This window comes from Lolium perenne, chromosome 4 (genome assembly GCF_019359855.2).
Source record: "Lolium perenne isolate Kyuss_39 chromosome 4, Kyuss_2.0, whole genome shotgun sequence".
NCBI lineage: Eukaryota > Viridiplantae > Streptophyta > Magnoliopsida > Poales > Poaceae > Lolium > Lolium perenne.
The window spans coordinates 93,687,735-93,709,994 of NC_067247.2; the positions used below are offsets into that span (position 1 = coordinate 93,687,735).

The following is a 22,260-nucleotide window of genomic DNA, read 5'->3' on the forward strand; positions in this document are numbered from 1 at the left end:
TATTGACCGCTTCCTGCACCTTCACCAATTGGCTGAATGCTTAGTAAGCTCAATTTTGTGCTCTGAAAGAAGGCATCGACCCTTGCCGCTCCCTGGTGTCATGTCCTAGTAAAGCTTGAGTGATTGTGCAGCTTCTGTGCAGACTATGAATGATAGGAAGAGGCATGTCTGGACATTGTGGTTTAATCAATGAAATTATAGAGTTGTTGATTGGTCGCTCAGACCTGAAGGTCACCAGGTGAACTATTTGTGTGAACTGAATTGAGCATAGAACAATTTGCATCCAACATCTAATAAATGTTTAGTTCCTTGATTAACTTGGTTGTTGGATCGGAACTCCTTCTCATCTTGCATGCTTTCATCCTGCATCAAAACCTACAACACAGTTAAGAGGTAAAATAATTACAATTAACCGTGTGTCCGAAGTAATCACAAAGAAATTACTTAAAATATATATACTTAATCTTCATATCAATGAAGAGATGTCCGAAGACAAGGCTGTAATTCTGCCTCCACAATTTCTGCCTAGATGCATAGCAAAGTCACAACTGATAAACAAAACTACAATGAACCTCTCAAATGCATAGATTGATTTCCTTTAGCTATTCTCTGAATTTATCAATGTGGTTGCTTGGAACATAACCTTCATCGTGTTTTCCTGCAATATCGATTAAGGCTGAGTTTTTATTTTATGAAGAAGGCAAATAGGTATTTATATATATATCAATTCTGAACGGAATAAATACTACAAAGCATCATAAGACGCGACTACTATATACGTGCGCGATTCCTCTCACACAGAATAGGGGCCCCATCAGCTAAACTCAACTCTCTGGAATAGCAAGATACTGAAATGAAATGGTAGTTAATGCTTGCTAATCAGCTTACTCAATCCTTATCGGATCTCGTAAACACATGCATTTGTTTTACCATTCCTTTCATAAACAATTCTTGCTATTCATATTCCGGTTTGAGCGTCGTTCCCTTCAAGGGCGTATTGCCGATTTGGTTATCCGACAGCCGCTTACTATTTGGATCTACAGTGCATAGTTTTTTTGTGCAAAATGGCATCTGTACTCGAGCAGTGTTTATCTGCAAGAATTTGAGCGCTTGGTTGGCTGAGTGTTCCATTTTCCTCACAGCTATACCTCATTAGCACTTGATCATAACATTGCAGTATCATTTTTTTCCATTGTGTTAAATAAAAGAGTATGGCAACAAAATTAGATAGTACTTGTAAAGAGGTCTTACATGAACATACTGAAGACAGGCCATCCATGCTAGACTATATAAGTACATAATGGCATTGGAAAGAAGTAGAGATCAAATATTAATTTCCTGAACTTGAATTATAGGGGAAAAACAAACATTAAATTGGGCTACCTCCATATTCACTTCCATGTAAGGATAAGTAAATCGATACACATATGAGAAGAGATATTACAGCTAGCTATCGCTGCGGCGGCGCCTGTCTACCACTGCCATGGAACCTGCATAAATGTCCACAAAAAAACATCAGAACCACCAGGATAGGGCGAACGCAAAAACTGTTGAAATATTGGGCCCACTTTTAGTGGCCCAAATTAGATTTCAGTTTTTCCTATAAATCTCAAAGCCCACATAGTGGCAGCCTTGTGAGTTTGAGCCCAAGTTGGTGGCAGCTCACTAGGGAGTGGCAAGAGGTGGGAAGTTTAGTCCCACATGGAAAGTTGGGAGGAAGTTAGACCACCTTATAAGGTGGGTTGTTCCACCACTAGTAAGTGAGTGAGAATAGGAGTGCTACACGCGCGCTCCTCCTCCTCCTCGCTCGCTCGTCTCGACTCGACTCGACACGTCACGTCACGACGCGCGCCGAGACTTTCCTTACTTTTTGCAGCTCAGGAAAACGAACAGAGTCCTAGACGGACGCGTCGCAGTTAGTCGGTTCGGGTCGCTCCCGGATCGTAGGCTATCTGTAACCGACTCGAAACGTTCGTGCGATGTGGGCGTGGCCCACGTTGCCTAGGGTTTCCCGAGCCTATATAATCTCCTGCCCGGCTACCGCAGAAATACATCCAATACACGAGTTAGGGTTTCCACCTCTCTCTGCTTGCGCCGCCATCGTAGCCTACTCCATCCCGCGCGCCGACGTGCATCGGCGAACGGGAGAGCAGGTCTCCGGAACCGCTCGTCCTTGCGATCCTGTACGGGAGAGGGCGAATTAGGTTTTTGGGAAGCGCTCTGCGCGACTGCTCAAGCTCTTCATCACGGGTCGCCTTCCGTCCAAGTCGGGCGGTGCTGCCTACCGTCGTCTTCAACGCCATCTACTTCGACCCGTCGTCCCCGTCGTCAACAACGTTGTCATCAACAACGTTACTGCCGCGACATCATCTGTTACACCTCCACCGCCACCTCCACCAGATCGGTACGTGCGACATATCTCGATCTGTTTAGCGATGGATGTTGTACTGTTTGCTATGCTACTGTTCATGTTGATCACTACATCTAGTATGTTCGAGTTTCACATGTTAGTAGTTACTGTCGTCATGCTTAATATTCTGGAATTAATCATGGAAATTGTGCCTAATTATCCAACAATCCAAAAACCTAATTGTAGGCAATTTCCTGAGTTAACAATGGCTGGTTTTGCTGATGCACTGAGGCCGGATAAGTTTACCGGTGTGCACTTTAAGAGGTGGCAGGTTAAGGCCACGCTCTGGCTTACTCATCTGAAAGTGTTCGAAGTTAGTGATGGTTTACCTGAAGGAACTATATCTGACCAAGATCAGAACAAGTTCAAGGAAAACAATACTCTCTTCGTCGGATGCGTTCTGAGTATTCTTGCTGATCGTCTGTGTGATGTGTACATGCACATAACAGATGGTAAAGAGCTCTGGGATGCACTGAATGCTAAATTCGGTGCAACCGATGCAGGCAGTGAACTGTACATCATGGAGAGCTTCCATGACATCAGGATGGTAAACAACCGTTCTGTAGTCGAACAAGCTCATGAGATACAGTGCATTGCGAAAGAGCTCGAACTCCTTAAGTGTGTCTTACCTGACAAGTTTGTGGCTGGATGCATCATCGCTAAGTTGCCCCCTTCATGGAGGAACTTTGCCACAACTCTCAAACACAAGAGACAGGAGATATCAGTTGAAAATCTGATAGCGTCTCTTGATGTTGAGGAGAAAGCTCGGGCTAAGGATAATACTGAGAAAGGAGAGGGTCAGTCTAGCGCCAACATGGTGCAGAAGAAACCCTACAGCAAGAACAAAGGGAATAACAAGCCCTCCTTCAATAAGCCTATGAAGACTACAACCTTCAAGAAGAAGAAGATGATAAACAAAGCAGATCTGAGCTGCTTTACCTGTGGAGAGGCTGGCCACTTTTCTAAGGACTGTCCAGAGAGGGCAGACCGCAAGAAAAAGGCGAGGCAAGTCAACACGGTGACCGCTAGCAATGCTGATGGGTACGGTAATCTCTTTACTGTTCTTTCGGTACTTCAATCTCCATGTTGGTGGATTGATACAGGTGCTAATGTTCATGTGTGTGCTGACATATCCATGTTCACTTCTTACCAGGTCGCCCGGGATTCTTCCGTCTTGATGGGGAATGGGTCACATGCTTCTATTCGTGGTGTTGGCACGGTAGATCTGAAGTTCACTTCGGGGAAGATCGTGCAGCTGAGGAACGTGCAGCATGTCCCTACTATGAACAAGAATCTCGTTAGCGGCTCCCTTCTATGCAGAGATGGGTTTAAGGTTGTTTTAGAGTCGAATAAAGTAGTTGTTTCCAAGTTTGGACAATTTATTGGTAAAGGCTATGAGTGCGGAGGCTTGTTCCGCTTTTCGCTTTCTGATTTCAGTAATAAGTCTGTGAACCATATTTGTGGCAATGTTAGTGATGATACCAGTGTTTGGCATTCTCGTTTATGTCACATTAATTTTGGTTTAATGTCTCGGCTATCCAGTTTAAGTTTAATTCCGAATTTCACCATTGCCAAAGGTTCTAAGTGCCATAGTTGTGTGCAATCAAAGCAACCTCGGAAGCCTCACAAGGCGGCCGAGGAGAGAAACCTGGCACCTCTAGAACTCATACATTCGATCTATGCGAGATGAATGGTGTGTTGACAAAAGGTGGAAAGAGATATTTCATGACATTGATTGATGATGCGACTAGATTTTGCTATGTTTATTTGTTGCGAACTAAAGATGAAGCTTTAGACTACTTTAAAATTTATAAGGCTGAAGTTGAAAATCAACTAGAGAGAAAGATCAAGCGTCTTAGGTCGGATCGTGGTGGCGAATATTTTCCTAAAATCTTTGATGAATTCTGTGAGGAACATGGCATTATTCATGAGAGGACGCCTCCCTATTCACCCCAATCAAACGGGGTTGCCGAGAGGAAAAACCGCACGCTGACTGACTTGGTGAATTCCATGTTAGCCACTGCTGGTTTATCAAAGGCATGGTGGGGGGAGGCTTTATTGACTTCATGTCATGTCCTGAATAGAGTTCCTAACAAGAATAAAGATAAAACCCCTTACGAGGAGTGGTCTGGGAGAAAACCGTCACTTTCGTATTTGCGCACATGGGGATGTTTGGCGAAAGTCAATATTCCAATTACTAAGAAGCGCAAACTCGGACCAAAGACAGTGGATTGTATCTTTCTAGGTTATGCTCCGCGGAGTGTAGGCTATAGATTTTTAGTAGTTCAATCTGAAGTACCTGATATGCATGTTGATACTATTATGGAATCTCGTGATGCAACATTCTTTGAGAATATGTTTCCTATGAAAGATATGCATAGCATTGCTAGAATTTCTACTGAGATAGTTCCTGAATCTAGTACATCTAATGAGTATTTTGAACAATCACATGAGATTGTCATTGAGAAGGATGACAATGAAGCTCCTAAACGGAGCAAGAGACGGAGGATTGAAAAATCCTTTGGTGATGATTTCATTGTGTACCTTGTGGATGATACTCCCACGTCCATTGCAGAGGCATATGCATCTCCAGATGCAGATGACTGGAAAGAAGCTGTCCATAATGAGATGGACTCGATTCTTTCTAATGGAACTTGGGAGTTGTCAGAACGACCCCATGGATGCAAGCCAGTAGGCTGCAAATGGGTGTTCAAGAAGAAGCTAAGACCTGATGGTACTATTGAAAAGTACAAGGCACGGCTTGTAGCGAAAGGCTACACACAGAGAGAAGGCGAAGATTACTTCGACACCTATTCACACAATCGCTAGACTTACCACCATTCGAGTACTACTATCCATGGCTGCCTCCTATGGTCTTATCGTTCATCAAATGGACGTAAAGACAGCTTTCCTTAATGGAGAGTTGGAAGAGGAAATCTATATGGATCAGCATGATGGGTTTGTAGTAAAAGGTGCAGAAAGAAAGGTGTGCAAGTTGCTGAAATCTTTATATGGCCTGAAACAAGCACCTAAGCAATGGCATGAGAAGTTTGACAGAACTTTAACTTCTGTAGGCTTTGTTGTCAATGAGGCTGACAAGTGCGTTTACTATCGCCATGGTGGGGGCGAAGGTGTTATACTATGTTTGTATGTGGATGATATTCTGATCTTTGGTACAAACATGAAAGTAATACACGAGGTCAAGTCTTTCTTGTCAAAGAGCTTTGATATGAAAGATCTGGGAGAAGCTGATGTAATTCTGAACATCAAGCTGATTAAGAACGAGAGTGGGATTACTCTAACGCAGTCCCATTATGTTGAGAAGATCTTGAGCCGGTTTGGCTATATTGATAGCAAGCCTTCTTCAACACCTTATGATCCCAGCGTGACACTACGCAAGAACCGGAGGATTGCCATAGATCAATTGAGATATTCTCAGATCGTTGGCTCACTCATGTACTTAGCAAGCGCGACTAGACCCGACATCTCTTTTGCTGTTAGCAAGTTGAGTAGGTTCATGTCAAACCCGGGTACTGATCATTGGCATGCACTTGATAGGGTCATGCGCTACCTATGTGGTACAATGAGTTATGGGATTCACTATTCAGGGCACCCAGCTGTGCTTGAAGGATATAGTGATTCGAATTGGATCTCAGATGTAGCTGATCTGTACGCCACAAGTGGGTATGTATTTACCTTTGGAGGTGGCGCAGTGTCATGGAGATCTTGTAAGCAAACCATATTGACGAGGTCAACTATGGAAGCAGAACTTACTGCTTTAGACACAACCACTGTTGAATCAGAATGGTTGCGTGAGCTCTTGATGGACTTGCCTGTGGTTGAAAAACCTGTTCCGGCAATCCTTTTGAATTGTGACAATCAAACTGTAATTGTCAAAGTGAACAATTCTAAGGATAACGCGAAGTCATCAAGACACGTCAAGAGACGTTTGAAGTCTGTCAGGAAATTGCGAAACTCCGGAGTAATAACTGTTACATATATTCAAACAGAGACAAAAACTGGCAGATCCCTTTCCACAGGGACGATCACGTAATGTGATAGAAAGTGCATCGAGGGAGATGGGTTTGAGACCCGTTGATGTTACGCCATAGTGGTAACCCAACCTTTGTGATCGGAGATCCCGTGAATTAGGACCTGGGAAGAACAAACTAGTGGTTTAATTGAGGAGAGTATTATGTAACCCTCTCTATGTGAAGATGCACAACTCTCAGTTGCTGTAAGGCAGGTTGGCAACAAGCCTTAATGTATTTATGTTGGCTATTTTAGCAAAGATGCTGTCCTACAGAGCATTCTTGAAATAACACACCTATATGAGTCCGATTGTTAAACGTCGCAATCTATGAGATTTGGGTGATCTCTAGTAAACTCATGAAGAGACCATGAAGTATGACGCATATGCTTCACCCGCGGGGTAGGCTACTGGCAGCCATGTACTGGTCATGACTTTGAGTGAAACCCTGTTCACGCAAAACTTGCAATTCAAGGCTTAGTCCATTGTTCAAGTGTGAGTGGATGTAGCTTAAGGTTCTAGGCGGAAGTTCAACTTAACAGTCTCCGCTGAAACACTGGTATATAAACAAGCAGCGAGTATTGGTAAATCTCTAAATGGGGATTTGAGATCTGGTGGGGGATTGTTGAAATATTGGGCCCACTTTTAGTGGCCCAAATTAGATTTCAGTTTTTCCTATAAATCTCAAAGCCCACATAGTGGCAGCCTTGTGAGTTTGAGCCCAAGTTGGTGGCAGCTCACTAGGGAGTGGCAAGAGGTGGGAAGTTTAGTCCCACATGGAAAGTTGGGAGGAAGTTAGGCCACCTTATAAGGTGGGTTGTTCCACCACTAGTAAGTGAGTGAGAATAGGAGTGCTACACGCGCGCTCCTCCTCCTCCTCGCTCGCTCGTCTCGACTCGACTCGACACGTCACGTCACGTCACGACGCGCGCCGAGACTTTCCTTACTTTTTGCAGCTCAGGAAAACGAACAGAGTCCTAGACGGACGCGTCGCAGTTAGTCGGTTCGGGTCGCTCCCGGATCGTAGGCTATCTGTAACCGACTCGAAACGTTCGTGCGATGTGGGCGTGGCCCACGTTGCCTAGGGTTTCCCGAGCCTATATAATCTCCTGCCCGGCTACCGCAGAAATACATCCAATACACGAGTTAGGGTTTCCACCTCTCTCTGCTTGCGCCGCCATCGTAGCCTACTCCATCCCGCGCGCCGACGTGCATCGGCGAACGGGAGAGCAGGTCTCCGGAACCGCTCGTCCTTGCGATCCTGTACGGGAGAGGGCGAATTAGGTTTTTGGGAAGCGCTCTGCGCGACTGCTCAAGCTCTTCATCACGGGTCGCCTTCCGTCCAAGTCGGGCGGTGCTGCCTACCGTCGTCTTCAACGCCATCTACTTCGACCCGTCGTCCCCGTCGTCAACAACGTTGTCATCAACAACGTTACTGCCGCGACATCATCTGTTACACCTCCACCGCCACCTCCACCAGATCGGTACGTGCGACATATCTCGATCTGTTTAGCGATGGATGTTGTACTGTTTGCTATGCTACTGTTCATGTTGATCACTACATCTAGTATGTTCGAGTTTCACATGTTAGTAGTTACTGTCGTCATGCTTAATATTCTGGAATTAATCATGGAAATTGTGTCTAATTATCCAACAAAAACCACCATGAGCATCAAGACCTCTGCACCCCCTCCGTGCGCGCTGGACAGAGGACAGCAAGCGTGACATCGAGGACTTGAACTGGAACGCGAGCCCATCTCGTCCATCCTCTCCATCCGCGCCAGGTCCTCCCATTCCCATCTCCGTCTCGCAGCACGCAGCCGAATCTCCAAGCGGCCAGGTCGGAGATTTCAACGCCGCCGTGAACTCGCGGTCGCCGTCACGGACGGCACCTCCTTGCAGGCGCGTACGATGATAAGGAACTCCTTATTGGAGGCGAGGAAGAGAACGACGGGGGCATAATGGAGACGCGCAGTTTGCTGCCGAGGGCCCGAGAGGAGGTGTAGAGGCGTGTGGGATTTGACACAACAACGCCGCTGGCTGCCGGCCGCCGGCCGCCGCTCATCCGCACCAGCTCCCGGCCCCTACCGGCTACTGCTCCAGCGTGAGCTCCTCGCCTCTTGCACCATCGAGTCGACCACTCTGATGGCTTCCGGTCGCCAGCACAAGAGACGGTACATGCGAGAGATGAGAGGGAGGAGATAAGGCCCCAATCAGCAGCAGGGAATTAGAGAAGGGGACACGTAACCTCTACCACGGCTGAAAGAGTCCTGCTATGCGTACGATAAGAGTCATCCGATTCCTGTACGATCGGACTAGAGATTTGGCTTTTGGGCGCACAACCATGACAAAGAAAGTACGTGGTCTATTCTCCCGTGCCCTTCTGAAATTTTCAATCAGGCCATCTCGAGCGGGTGACTTAAATCAGAAGCTAAAATTGACAGCATTCGTCCCTTTGCATTAGGCCGAATGGTTGAAATCGAGCGTGCCCCCGTCCATTTGCATCTAGAGATGTCTCTAGCGGTCCGACGCATAAATTGTTTTATCCATTGAAAAACACATAATTTATATAATTATAAAAATACATCAAAAAGCTTAGAAATTTAAAAGGGCCAGCATTGGCTTGCTAAAACCTAGCTACGGACTACTGCTCGTCGTCGTCGTCACTGACGATGTCGATGAACTCCGACATCTGGCATGGGACCTGGTACGCCGACAGTGGAGGAGGAGTGGAGGAGGGAGAGAAGCATGCGGTGACTGCTCCCAGGCCATCGAAGGAGAAGGAGACAACGTGTGTGGGTACGTGTCGGCGTGGCTGGAAGAGTCGTCGGCCTCCCCTGCGCCAGCGATGACTCGCGAAGCTGGATGGCGAGGCCGTCCAACATAGCGAGCTGGTCGAGCTCGCTATTGGCCACTGGCCAAGCGACGGTTCGCTTCCGCCAACGACGACGAAGCGAGCAGCAGCCGCCGCGCCTGCTGGCGCTGCGGGCTGCGGGAAGAAACCGAGGCGGCCTCCACATCGGAGAGGCCGCCGCCTCTCCTGCTCGAGCCGAAGCCGGAGTCCTCGGAGGAGGACCCGGACCTCCGCGCCGCGCTCATGATCTCGGCGGCGGAGGAGGAGGCGAAATGGCCGCACCTCCATGCGGCCATTCGCACCTCCGAGATGGAGGAGGCGGCCCGGCGGGAGGCCGAGGAGGCGGAGGGCTGGGAGCTCTACGCCCAGGACCAGGCGGCGCGACGGGAGGAGGAGGAGGCGGCGCGGCGGGAAGACGAGCAGCGGCGGCGCGCCGGCGAGCAGCGGCGGCGCCGGGAGGCCAGGCGCCGCGCCTGGCAGGAGAGGCAGCAGCGCCTCAGGGAGGAGGCGCTGCTCCGTGCGCCGCCGTAGCCTCGGGTGGCTCCGGACCCCCACTCGCCGTGGGAGGAGGCCCTGTGGTCTCCTTGGCCGGAGTCCCCGGCGCGGTCGAGCCACAACAGCGCCTCGCCGCCCGGGGTCGTCGTCCACGACGACGTCGCCGACGACGCCCACAGGGGCTAGGCGGCGCACCGGCGGCCACCGCGCCGCCGACCAAACCCTAATAGAGGGTTTTTATATTAGTTTAAATTTAAAAGTCCATATAGGGGCTTCTTTTGTTAGTTTTATTTGCCCAAAATAGGGCTATGTACAAATTTGCCCAAAATAGGGCATATGTTCAATGAAATATCGTTTAAATTCGTATTTTTGTTTTGTTTTCGTGTTTCTCCGGTTATGCGATGCGTCCGCGCGTTGGACGCAGCGCGCGACCCAAACGGACACGCGGACGCGGGTCGCTGTCCGCATGTCCGCTCGGCCACCCAAACTGCCCAAACCGGACGGCCCAGCGCGTCCGTTTGGGTCACGTGGTTGGAGATGCCCTTAGCACATATGAGATTCTCATTGTGGTGCTATGTGCAATTTTGCTCTTCGTCCATGGCGGACTGATATCTCAATCGCAGCAAGAACAAGTTAAATTGCTTCGGATCGGGATTTAGAACCATAAGAAAACGCTCGGCAGCATTGCGGATTTGAGTTTGGGCTCGACTTAGCCACTAGAGAGGAAAGGGGAATTAACTAGCACTAATTGGTATCGTACACAGATCGGATGGGAGTTGTCGTGTGTGAAGCATTTCCGCGGCTGAAAATACCATTAGTTTGCACCTTTATACAGAACAAACAGTAATGACAAGAAAAAATAATGACATACTGTCAGCTAAGTTGTATCACCTCTGCATATTGATGACTAGTTCCTATTGATGACGTATGGTTCCTGGAATAGATAGCACTTGTATATTTTAGACATCAGCAGACATATAACAATTCCTTAAGGGTTGATTGCTGACCGGGCCTGCCGCCCGATATTTTAGACAGAAGCCAAGCGGTATCGCTCCGCCTCGCTCCACGCGGGCGACCGGGGCGAACCCTAGCTCCTCCCGCGTCGCTACCCCTCCTCCCCCGTCGCCGCCGGGCAAAGCCCGCGCGGTGCCGGCGGCAGCGGGTTCTCTCTCACCCGCGCGCGAGGGGGTCTGCGCGGGGCAGGCTCGGCTTGCGGCGGTGCTCCTCGGGGCTTCAGGCGCTCGGTCCGGCGGTGCTCCTCGGGGCTTCAGGCGCTTGGTCCGGCGGTGGCGGCAGGGCGTGATGGCGGCGGTTCCAGCCGGAGGCGGTGGCGGGCGTAGCGTGTGGCCATGGGCGGCAGCGGAGGGCGACGGCGGAGGGGGCCTGCTGGCGGCGTGGCCCGGATTGGGGCCAGTTGGGCTCCGGTCTGGGCACTGCGGGCTTGTCTAGGCCCAGGAGGGTCTCGGTACGGCAAGCCCCCTAGTTGCACTGCTGCTTGTTCTAGGTCTGGGCCAGACGGGCCCAGATCTGGTGGCCCTGGCAGCGCGGCGCCCGACCCCTCTCTCGTTCGGGAAGGTTGCTGGGATGCTCTTGCTGCCATTCAAAGGCGAGATCTTGGATGCTGACAAACTGACCGGCTCGATCGGCGGCGTGGCGGTGTCGGTAAAGGCGCGGCGGTGTCCCCGGGAGTTGCAACGAGGGTGCTTCTTTGCGGCGGTGTACGGCCTTGGCCAGGGTTGTCTTGCGAGGAGTGAGGTTGCGGTGACGCTGCACATGGTATGTGGCTAACACATTGCGGTTTGGTTGGGGGTGACTTGGCTAGGCTTGGCACGGAGCTGCAGATAGATGGCTTAGGCGGCATGGGTGTAGCAGCGCGGAGGCACGACTAATGGGACTCAATCGAGACCTAGCAGGCGGCAGGGCATGATCTTGGCCTAATTGGTAGTGCTACTGCGTCCGGACGACAGTGTAACATCCCAAAAATTTCAATCAATGAGAATGGTGGTTTCCAAAATTCAAATTTAACAACTAACAAAAACTTTTATCCTTGCATATAGTGTTATGTATAGTATGTGTGCATTTGAGTGATCTTGCCATGATGAGTGTTGCAAACCTTACCAATGTATTAAAACCCTACCCTTGATCCCTTGTGATCACCAAGAAAATCAAAAACCAAAAGAAAAGAATAAAATTAGAAAATCACAAAACCTCACATAGGGTTTATACCATTTTTGAAAATCTTGAACCTAGACTATTTTGGTTTGCACCATTGGTTGGAAATGGTTACTAAACACTTATAAACACTTTTGGAATCAAAGAAACTCAAATCAAAATGAAAATAAATTGAAATTCCAACTCACATACACTAGTGGTCACTTGTGACAATTATAGCCTGATGCCTACTTTGAGTCCTGTTATTTAGAGATTTCTAAACTACACAATGCCAACTCTTTGCACCTCATCCAAGACAAAATCAAGATGAACAACTTTTCTCAAGAACACCTCTGCAAACTCTTCATGGATTCAAAGATATGATCAAGCAAAGTGAAGACTTTGAAATAGATTTAAGATCATATGCAATTTGTGATTTTGCAAACTACTTCAAATTTGACCACCACCACCACCACTCTACTCCAAATGTTATTCAATTCAAACCCACCAAAATTCATTCAAAAATTCAAAAATATTTGTCTTGCGGCCATTTCATCAAGCACCTTGTGTGCAATAATCTGCCAAGCCAACACACTCTATTAACCAGCAGACCATGGCCTAAACCATCAAGCTTAGCTCATCAAAACTGCTCCCCTGTACACTTTGCACGTTACCAAGCACTAGAGACAACCAGTGGTACACAAAATCATCACCAGTTTGACCAAGAACAACCATGCCGTGGCATGCCCACCTCTCCTCATGCCATCTCCCTCTCTGAACTTTTTCAACGTGCACCACTTTGTCATTTGTGTTCCTCTCACTCACCTGAGCCTGCTAGACATGGCCCTCGACGATTTCGTGCACCACACTCACCAGAAAACGCGGCGCCCAGACGTGCCCAGACGCGCACGCGCATGCCAGAGCGCGCACGGCGAACGCCACGGGCACGCCCAGACGCGACGTCGTCCCGCTCCCCTGCGTCACCCCGTCCTCTTCTCTCTGCGCCACCAGCTCCCTCACGTCACCAGCAACGCGATAGACAACTCCACTGGCCCGCGGGAACGCTGTAGCCGACGACCTCGTCGATGACCACCGCCGCAGTACTGAGCGCTCCCGTCACCCTCATGTCCTCGTCTGCACCTCGTTTTCACCGCAATCAGGCCCTGCGTGACCGCCATGACATCGCCAAGCGACGAGCGTCAGCGCCAGTGCCTCTCCGCCCCTGTAGCAATGTCGCCGCAGCTGACCTCACCGCTAGACCACGGCCACCATCCGCCGCTATAAAAGGAGCCATCCCCGCGCTCAACTCTTCACGCAACCAGCTTCCCCTCTCTCTTCTCAGTCTCCTCGACCACCTCTTTTGCTCGATTAGCCACCGTAGACATCCAATTCGGTCGCCGGAGCCCGCGGAGGTGCTGAGAAGCTCGCCGACGATTTCGGCCACCGTTGGAGATGCCACTGCTACCAGCTGCTTCCCCGTCATCGACAACGCCGCCGCAGCATGTCGCCGACCATCGCCGCGCCGCCGGTGAGTCTCCCCCCCCCCACCGTCGCTGCCAGTAGCTCCGCCTCTCGTCGCCGTCGACGATGGACGTGGTCCGTTGGATTCACTTCTAATCCTACGGCGCTGATAGGAGCGTAACGGTTCGGCGTTTAAACGCCACTGACATGTGGCTCCCACTGTCAGGCGGCCCGTGGCGTGCGAGACGCGCTAGCTGGGCCGGCCCGTTTGATTTTTCGCCTGTGCAGCCCATTTCCTTTCCCGCCTAAGCCCAGCGATTCAAATTTGAATTCTTCAAATTTAGCAAATTACTCACATATGCCATGTTCAAATTTAAATAGGGACAAATCTACTTGGCCAAATTTAATAAATTTTATATATTTGGAAAGCTGAGAAAATTATCTAAACAACTACACTGGCCTCAACTCTAAATTTGTTGTAGAATTACTGTGATAAAAATAACAAGGCAGGGCCTTTTGCAACTTCAAACATTTATTAAAAATCAACCAAAAGTGCTTTTTGATTGATTCCAACTTTGAAAATCACATTTCATATTGTCTGTCAGAATATGTAAGAATATGACATAGTTGTTTGTATGATCATGGACTAGAGCAAAAGAATTGCTATGTAGCTAATTCTAGCCCATTTAAACTTATCCAAAATGAATTCTCAAATAGTATGAGAGGTTCCCTCTCATTTAAATCTTCGTCCTAAGCAATTCAAAGTGAGGTGCTGACTTAGTCTATATCATCTCATGTTGGATTACTTAGAGACATTAAATTGTTGTAAGAGTAAGATTTAATTGTATAAGGTTAGTACCTTATTTAAAACTTGGTTCCCAAATAATAGATATGAATGGTTGACCTTGTTCAACATGAATTCATACCTTATTATTATTTTAGGAAATTAAATTGTAAAAAGATTCAATGAGAAGAAATTATTTCTCTCTTACAAGTTTTCTTAACACACAAGCCAAACCCCCCTTTTTTGATTAGGGTTATGATGAATGAATAGCTTGTGTGAACCATGTGTGTGCTTAGCATAGCCTTAAGACTTGTTTGGTGATTGTATACCTCGTATTCGATTTTAGACGCTAGTACTGAGGAGTATCAAGAGGAGGAGGAGGTCTACTTCCAAGGAGAAGAAGACCACTTTGATCAATACACCAACCAAGGCAAGCTAATATTCTTGCAAAGTGCAAAGCTCTACAAGAGCAGGGCATCACCCCAATTTACTTTATGCTCAATGGTCCTATCCCAAGTTTTTTACTTTACAAGCTTTATTGAAATTGATTTACCAAAGTTACTTTTTGATTCATGATTCACTTGGTTAGTATTGGATTAATACAAGAGCATCAAAGTTAGCCTAGAAGCAATGCAAACTACTTAGCACCCCTCATACTTAGTTGCTAGTGCTAAATTAAAATTGACTACTCTACATGGGAACATATGATTTTGAAATGACTTTGAGAACCTTGGAATGATGAGTAATTCCATTGAAAGATTTTGAAGGTGAATGTGACTTGAATTGAATTGGTAAACTTGATAAAAACTGATGATTGGGTTGGATGCGATACCATTCCAATTCTTGAGTACCCCCACAATACCTAATTATGGGTAGGGCTTAACTGGAAGTTTATGTATCTTAGTATGGGTTCCCTCTAAACAAGCGTCATAGAGGTCATGCCGAGGCTGCCTCCGTTAAAAGTGAAATGACGTGAAATTAGGTGAATGTACGACCCAAGCCCTGTGCAGTTCTCGGGATAACAGTTGGCTATCACCGGGAGGCCAAGCTCATGGGGAGAGGTGCCTATACTAGGTTGTGTAAGTGAAAGGTTAACGGTTGATGATCCGCGTACTGAGTTACGATTATTCAAGGTTATCCTTGACGGATGCAATCAAATGTTGTGGCACAAGTGTGCAACCTCTGCAGAGTGTAAACCTATTCGAATAGCCGCATCCGCGGTCATGGACAGTTGGAAAGGCCATATGGTTCCATCATCAGAAATTTTCCCCAAATATGACTTGTGAATTGAAATTGAAATGTGACTTTGAGTTGAATCACAACAGAGTTGTGGGAATGACACGAATGTTCCCACTGGAATTAGTTATCAAATGAGGAGTCTTTTACTAAAGTGTTTATGAACTAAAATTGGCTTTCTGCAAATAACCCTAGAGCTTAGAACATTCTCAATAGAACTATTAGTGCTTACATTAGTATTAGTTTGCGAGTACTTGAAAGTACTCACGGCTGTGTCCCTGGCTATTCAAATGGCCAGACTATGAAGCTGAACAGCAATATGAAGATGACGGCCAGCAGGACGTCTACGACAACTAGGAGCTTCTCCTGACGTCAAGCGTTGCCTGTGGAATAGATAGTCCACTACTACTTCGCTTCCGCTACGTATTTGTGTACTGATCATTAGATAAAGTGTTGTAATGAGACTGGATCATGTGATCCTTTTTATGTAATGACTATGTTGGTATTGTAATGAATGCTGACTCTATGATATTCAACTGTTATGTCTCGCAAAAACAATCTTCCTGGGATTGCGATGTATGGCATAATAGGCATCTGGACATAAAAATACGGGTGTTGACAAGTTGGTATCAGAGCCATTGTTTAACCTTAGGAGACCCTAGTTAGAATGGACGTTCTGAAAAATTTAGTTTCAAAAACAAATGAAGTGAGTATTTCTGTAAAACTAAGTCCTTTTCTTCTCTTTGAGATCTTTTAAAAATAAGAAGTCATGCTCTTCCTTAGAAATATACATAAAATTTTGCCACACTTGTTCACTTCTCTAACTTACTCATCCAATTCACTTTCAGATGGAGCCCATCAAGACCAAGTTTTACCAGCTGGGGAATGGCGGGAGTTTGATCTTCGAAAGGGTCCTTAATGCCCTCTCGGATTTCCTTGACCGCCCTCACCCTAAGTTCCACGGAGTCGAGGTCAACGACCAGCCCGGAGGGGAACTGCAGTGGATCATCACCACTGATCTGAGGGGCAAGATGGAGCCTCCTACTTCTGAGAGGATCCTCTTCTCCTTCAGGGAAAGCAACTAGCTGGACGGACTCGCTCGTGCTCTTCAGGAAGGACTTGCCCGTCTGTGCTGGCTGAGTGGGGAAGCACTCCAAGACGCTCGCTTTTCTCACCTCGCAAGGCGTAATTCCGCTGGAGAACCCATGGACATGCAGCCCCACCCCAAGCTGAAGCACCATGTGGAGCATCTGGACTTCATGCTGTACCAGACGCAGAAGGAGCTGGACAACGCTCGTGTCTACGCCAACCAGACTCACGCCCACATCACTCAGCAGGGCGATGCCATCAAGCTGCTTGCCAAGGACCGCAAGTCACTCCGCCAGCAGCGTGCCAAGAAGGACGCTACGATTGCGCATCTTCGCGCGAAGATAGTATCCTTGGAGGCCACTGTCAAGGCCCAAGAGGACCAGATGAGAGAGATGGAAGAAGATGGAGAAGACATTCAGGGAGGAGAAGCCTTCCTGAGTGATGATGATGACTTCGAAGAGGATGAGAACACCGAGGAGGAGGACTACGAGTTTCTGGATGCCGGAGAAGATGACTACATCCCGATAGATGTAGATGAGGAGTAGTTTCACATGTTCACTTGCGTAGGTGTGAGTTGTATCCCGTCCCATGTATCGTAGCTTGGAGAAGAATGGTTCTTAAAACCATTAGTGTGTTATCTTGTAATGTGTGTTGTTTGCCATGAATGAAAGTGTGTTTGTTTTCAACATGACAAGTCTTCAAGTTTTAAACTTTTAACTTAAGCACAAAACAAGCCATAAAGAATTTCCCTCTTATCTCATGATCTATCTCAATGTTCAGATGGCCCCTCCCACCCGTAGCACAAATCAAGATGCCATGATGGAGATGTTGCAGATCATGCTGGAAGATAGAGAGGTTGAAAGAGCTGAACGATAGGCCAACATCGCAGCACTTCAACAGCTTTCTAACAACAACCATGGCCATGGAAACCATGATCACCCTGGGTCTAAGCTCAAGAATTTCCAGAACACAAACCCCCCAATGTTCAGCAAGACAGAAGAACCCCTTGATGCCGAAGACTGGCTCCAGACCATGGAGTACAATCTACAGGTTGCGGGAGTTGAAGCCACCGAGAAAGTCTTGTTTGCCACCCACTACTTAGCAGGACCTGCAAGAGCCTGGTGGACCAGCACCCGTGCTATGAATGCCGGACAGATCATGACTTGGGCAGATTTCAAGCTCAAGTTCAGCAAGTACCACGTGCCCCCAGGTCTGATAAAGAAGATGAGGGATGAGTTCCGGGAACTCAAACAAGGCAGAATGTCTGTGGTGGAATACTGCGACAGATTTCTGACTCTGTCAAGGTACGCCCTGGATGAGACTGACACCACCGAGAAGAGGAAGGAGAGGTTCCTGAACGGACTACATGACGAGATGCAGACTGTGTTTGTCAACATCCCCTTCGCCGACCTTGAAGCCCTGGTGGATTCTGCCATCCAGATGGAGGGCAAGCTACATCAAGCCAACGAGAACCGCAAGCACCACATGATGAATCAGAGTGGGCCCAGCAATACCCCAAGGTATCGCCCCAGCTCAAGCGGAGGCTTTGCTGTAACATCCCAAGTTTTCAGTAAAAGGAACAAGAGAGAGATTTCAAGAATCCAAAAATCAGAGCCAACAAAAACTTTTTCTCATCATACAGGACTATGCATATAGCTCACCTTTTTAATTATTTGAGTGTGCTTTTGCCATGATGCTTGCTTATGTGTTCTATCTTACCCTAAAATCCTAGCAATGATCAATTGATCATCGAAAGTCAAAGAAAAAGAAATTGGAAAAGAAATTATAAAAATCAATTCCACCCACACTGATACGTCTCCGACGTATCGATAATTTCTTATGTTCCATGCCACATTATTGATGTTATCTACATGTTTTATGCACACTTTATGTCATATTCGTGCATTTTCTGGAACTAACCTATTAACAAGATGCCGAAGTGCCGATTCTTGCTGTTTTCTGCTATTTTTGGTTTCAGAAATCCTAGTAAGGAAATATTCTCGGAATTGGACGAAATCAAAGCCCAGGGGCCTATTTTTCCACGAAGCTTCCAGAAGTCCGAAGACGAAACGAAGAGGGGCCACGAGGCAGCCAGAGCATAGGGCGGCGCGGCCCCTGCCCTGGCCGCGCCGGCCTATGGTCTGGGCCCCTCGCGCCGCCTCTTGACCTACCCTTCCGCCTACTTAAAGCCTCCGTGACGAAACCCCCAGTACCGAGAGCCACGATACGGAAAACCTTCCAGAGACGCCGCCAACGCCGATCCCATCTCGAGGGATCCAGAAGATCGCCTCCGGCACCCTGCCGGAGTGGGGAATCATCTCCCGGAGGACTCTACGCCGCCATGGTCGCCTCCGGTGTGATGAGTGAGTAGTCTACCCCTGGACTATGGGTCCATAGCAGTAGCTAGATGGTTGTCTTCTCCCCATTGTGCTATCATTGTCGGATCTTGTGAGCTGCCTAACATGATCAAGATCATCTATCTGTAATTCTATATGTTGCGTTTGTTGGGATCCGATGAATAGAGAATACTTGTTATGTTGATTATCAAAGTTATATCTACGTGTTGTTTATGATCTTGCATGCTTTCCGTTACTAGTAGATGCTCTGGCCAAGTAGATGCTTGTAACTCCAAGAGGGAGTACTTATGCTCGATAGTGGGTTCATGCCTGCATTGACACCGGGACGATGTGAAAGTTCTAAGGTTGTGTTGTGCTGTTGCCACTAGGGATAAAACATTGATGCTATGTCTAAGGATGTAGTTGTTGATTACATTACGCACCATACTTAATGCAATTGTGCATTTGCTTTGCAACTTAATACTTTGGAGGGGTTCGGATGATAACTTTGAAGGTGGACTTTTTAGGCATAGATGCAGTTGGATGGCGGTCTATGTACTTTGTCGTAATGCCCAATTAAATCTCACTATACTCATCATGATATGTATGTGCATGGTCATGCCCTCTTTATTTGTCAATTGCCCAACTGTAATTTGTTCACCCAACATGCTGTTTGTCTTATGGGAGAGACACCTCTAGTGAACTGTGGACCCCGGTCCAATTCTCTTTACTGAAATACAATCTACTGCAATACTTGTTCTACTATTTTCTGCAAACAATCATCTTCCACACAATACGGTTAATCCTTTGTTACAGCAAGCCGGTGAGATTGACAACCTCACTGTTTCGTTGGGGCAAAGTACTTTGGTTGTGTTGTGCAGGTTCCACGTTGGCGCCGGAATCCCTGGTGTTGCGCCGCACTACATCCCGCCGCCATCAACCTTCAACGTGCTTCTTGGCTCCTCCTGGTTCGATAAACCTTGGTTTCTTTCTGAGGGAAAACTTGCTGCTGTGCGCATCATACCTTCCTCTTGGGGTTCCCAACGAACGTGTGAGTTACACGCCATCAAGCATATTTTCTGGCGCCGTTGCCGGGGAGATCAAGACACGCTGCAAGGGGAGTCTCCACTTCTCAATCTCTTTACTTTGTTTTTGTCTTGCTTAGTTTTATTTACTACTTTATTTGCTGCACTAAATCAAAATACAAAAAAAAATAGTTGCTAGTTTTACTTTACTTGCTATCTTGTTTGCTATATCAAAAACACAAAAAAATTAGTTTACTTGCATTTACTTTATCTAGTTTGCTTTATTTACTGTTGCTAAAATGGCCAACGCTGAAAATACTAAGTTGTGTGACTTCACAACCACAAATAATAATGATTTCTTATGCACACCTATTGCTCCACCTGCTACTACAGCAGAATTCTTTGAAATTAAACCTGCTTTACTAAATCTTGTTATGCGAGAGCAATTTTCTGGTGTTAGTTCTGATGATGCTGCTGCCCATCTTAATAATTTTGTTGAACTATGTGAAATGCAAAAATATAAAGATGTAGATGGTGATATTATTAAACTAAAATTGTTCCCTTTCTCATTAAGAGGAAGAGCTAAAGATTGGTTGCTATCTCTGCCTAAGAATAGTATTGATTCATGGACTAAATGCAAGGATGCTTTTATTGGTAGATATTATCCCCCTGCTAAAATTATATCTTTGAGGAGTAGCATAATGAATTTTAAACAATTAGATACTGAACATGTTGCTCAAGCTTGGGAAAGAATGAAATCTCTGGTTAAAAATTGCCCAACCCATGGACTGACTACTTGGATGATCATCCAAACCTTCTATGCAGGACTAAATTTTTCTTCACGGAATTTATTGGATTCAGCTGCTGGAGGTACCTTTATGTCCATCACTCTTGGTGAAGCAACAAAGCTTCTTGATAATATGATGATCAACTACTCTGAATGGCACACGGAAAGAGCTCCACAAGGTAAGAAGGTAAATTCTGTCGAAGAAACCTCTTCCTTGAGTGATAAGATTGATGCTATTATGTCTATGCTTGTGAATGATAGGACTAATATTGATCCTAATAATGTTCCATTAGCTTCATTGGTTGCACAAGAAGAACATGTTGATGTAAACTTCATTAAAAATAATAATTTCAACAACAATGCTTACCGGAACAATTCTAGTAACAACTATAGGCCATATCCTTATAATAATGGCAACGGCTATGGTAATTCTTATGGAAATTCTTACAACAATAATAGGAATTCACCCCCTGGACTTGAAGCCATGCTTAAAGAATTTATTAGTACAAAAACTGCTTTTAACAAATCTGTTGAAGAAAAGCTTGGGAAAATTGATATACTTGCTTCTAAAGTCGATAGTCTTGCTGCTGATGTTGATCTTTTGAAATCAAAAGTTTTGCCTAATGAGAATCATCATAATAAAATTACTACTACAGCAAATGCCATTCAAGTTAGAATTAATGAGAATATAAGATTAATGGCTGAACTGCGTGCTAGGTGGGATAGAGAAGAAAATGAAAAACTAGCTAAAGAGAAGAATATAGCTAAAGTTTGGACTATTACCACCACTAGTAATGCTAATGCTACACATGTTGCTGCACCTCCTACTAATACTAATAAAATAATTGGTGTTAGCAATGTTTCCACTTCTAATGCAAAGCGCGAAAAACTGCACTAAGCTAAAACTGCTGAAACACCTGTGATAAAGCTGCTGAAATTTTTTCCAACATTGGGGATGATGATCCCATTGCTTTAGATTATAATGGTTTGAATTTTGATGATTGCCACATCTCTGAAGTTATAAAGTTCTTGCAAAAACTTGCTAAAAGTCCTAATGCTAGTGCTATAAATTTGGCTTTCACACATCATATTACAAATGCTCTCATTAAAGCTAGAGAAGAGAAACTAGAGCGCAAAGCCTCTATTCCTAAAAAGCTAGAGGATGGTTGGGAGCCCATCATTAAGATGAAGGTTAAAGATTTTGATTGTAATTCTTTATGTGATCTTGGTGCAAGTATTTCTGTTATGCCTAAGAAAATTTATAATATGCTTGACTTGCCACCGCTGAAAAATTGTTATTTGGATGTTAATCTTGCTGATCATTCTACAAAGAAACCTTTGGGTAAAGTTGATAATGTTCGTATTACCGTTAACAATAACCTTGTTCCCGTTGATTTTGTTGTCTTGGATATTGAATGCAATGCATCTTGTCCCATTATATTGGGAAGACCTTTTCTTCGAACTGTTGGTGCTATTATTGATATGAAGGAAGGTAATATAAAATATCAATTTCCTCTCAAGAAAGGTATGGAACACTTCCCTAGAAAGAGAATGAAGGTACCTTTTGATTCTATTATGAGAACAAATTATGATGTTGACACT

General features: G+C 46.2%; 1 long non-coding RNA gene across 5 annotated transcripts; it reads right to left on the bottom strand.

Annotated features, from left to right (window-relative positions):
- Window positions 1-8,685, bottom strand: LOC139830488 (uncharacterized). Of its 5 annotated transcripts, none has more exons than XR_011742639.1 (3): window positions 8,120-8,684; window positions 225-1,490; window positions 1-92 (listed from the first exon to the last, which is right to left on the bottom strand). It is a non-coding gene; the product is annotated as an uncharacterized lncRNA (long non-coding RNA). The 5 variants fall into 5 exon arrangements; XR_011742640.1 differs by having other exon boundaries at window positions 7-375; window positions 573-1,490; window positions 8,120-8,685; XR_011742638.1 differs by having other exon boundaries at window positions 7-375; window positions 460-1,490.
- Window positions 8,686-22,260: the final 13,575 nt, after the last annotated feature.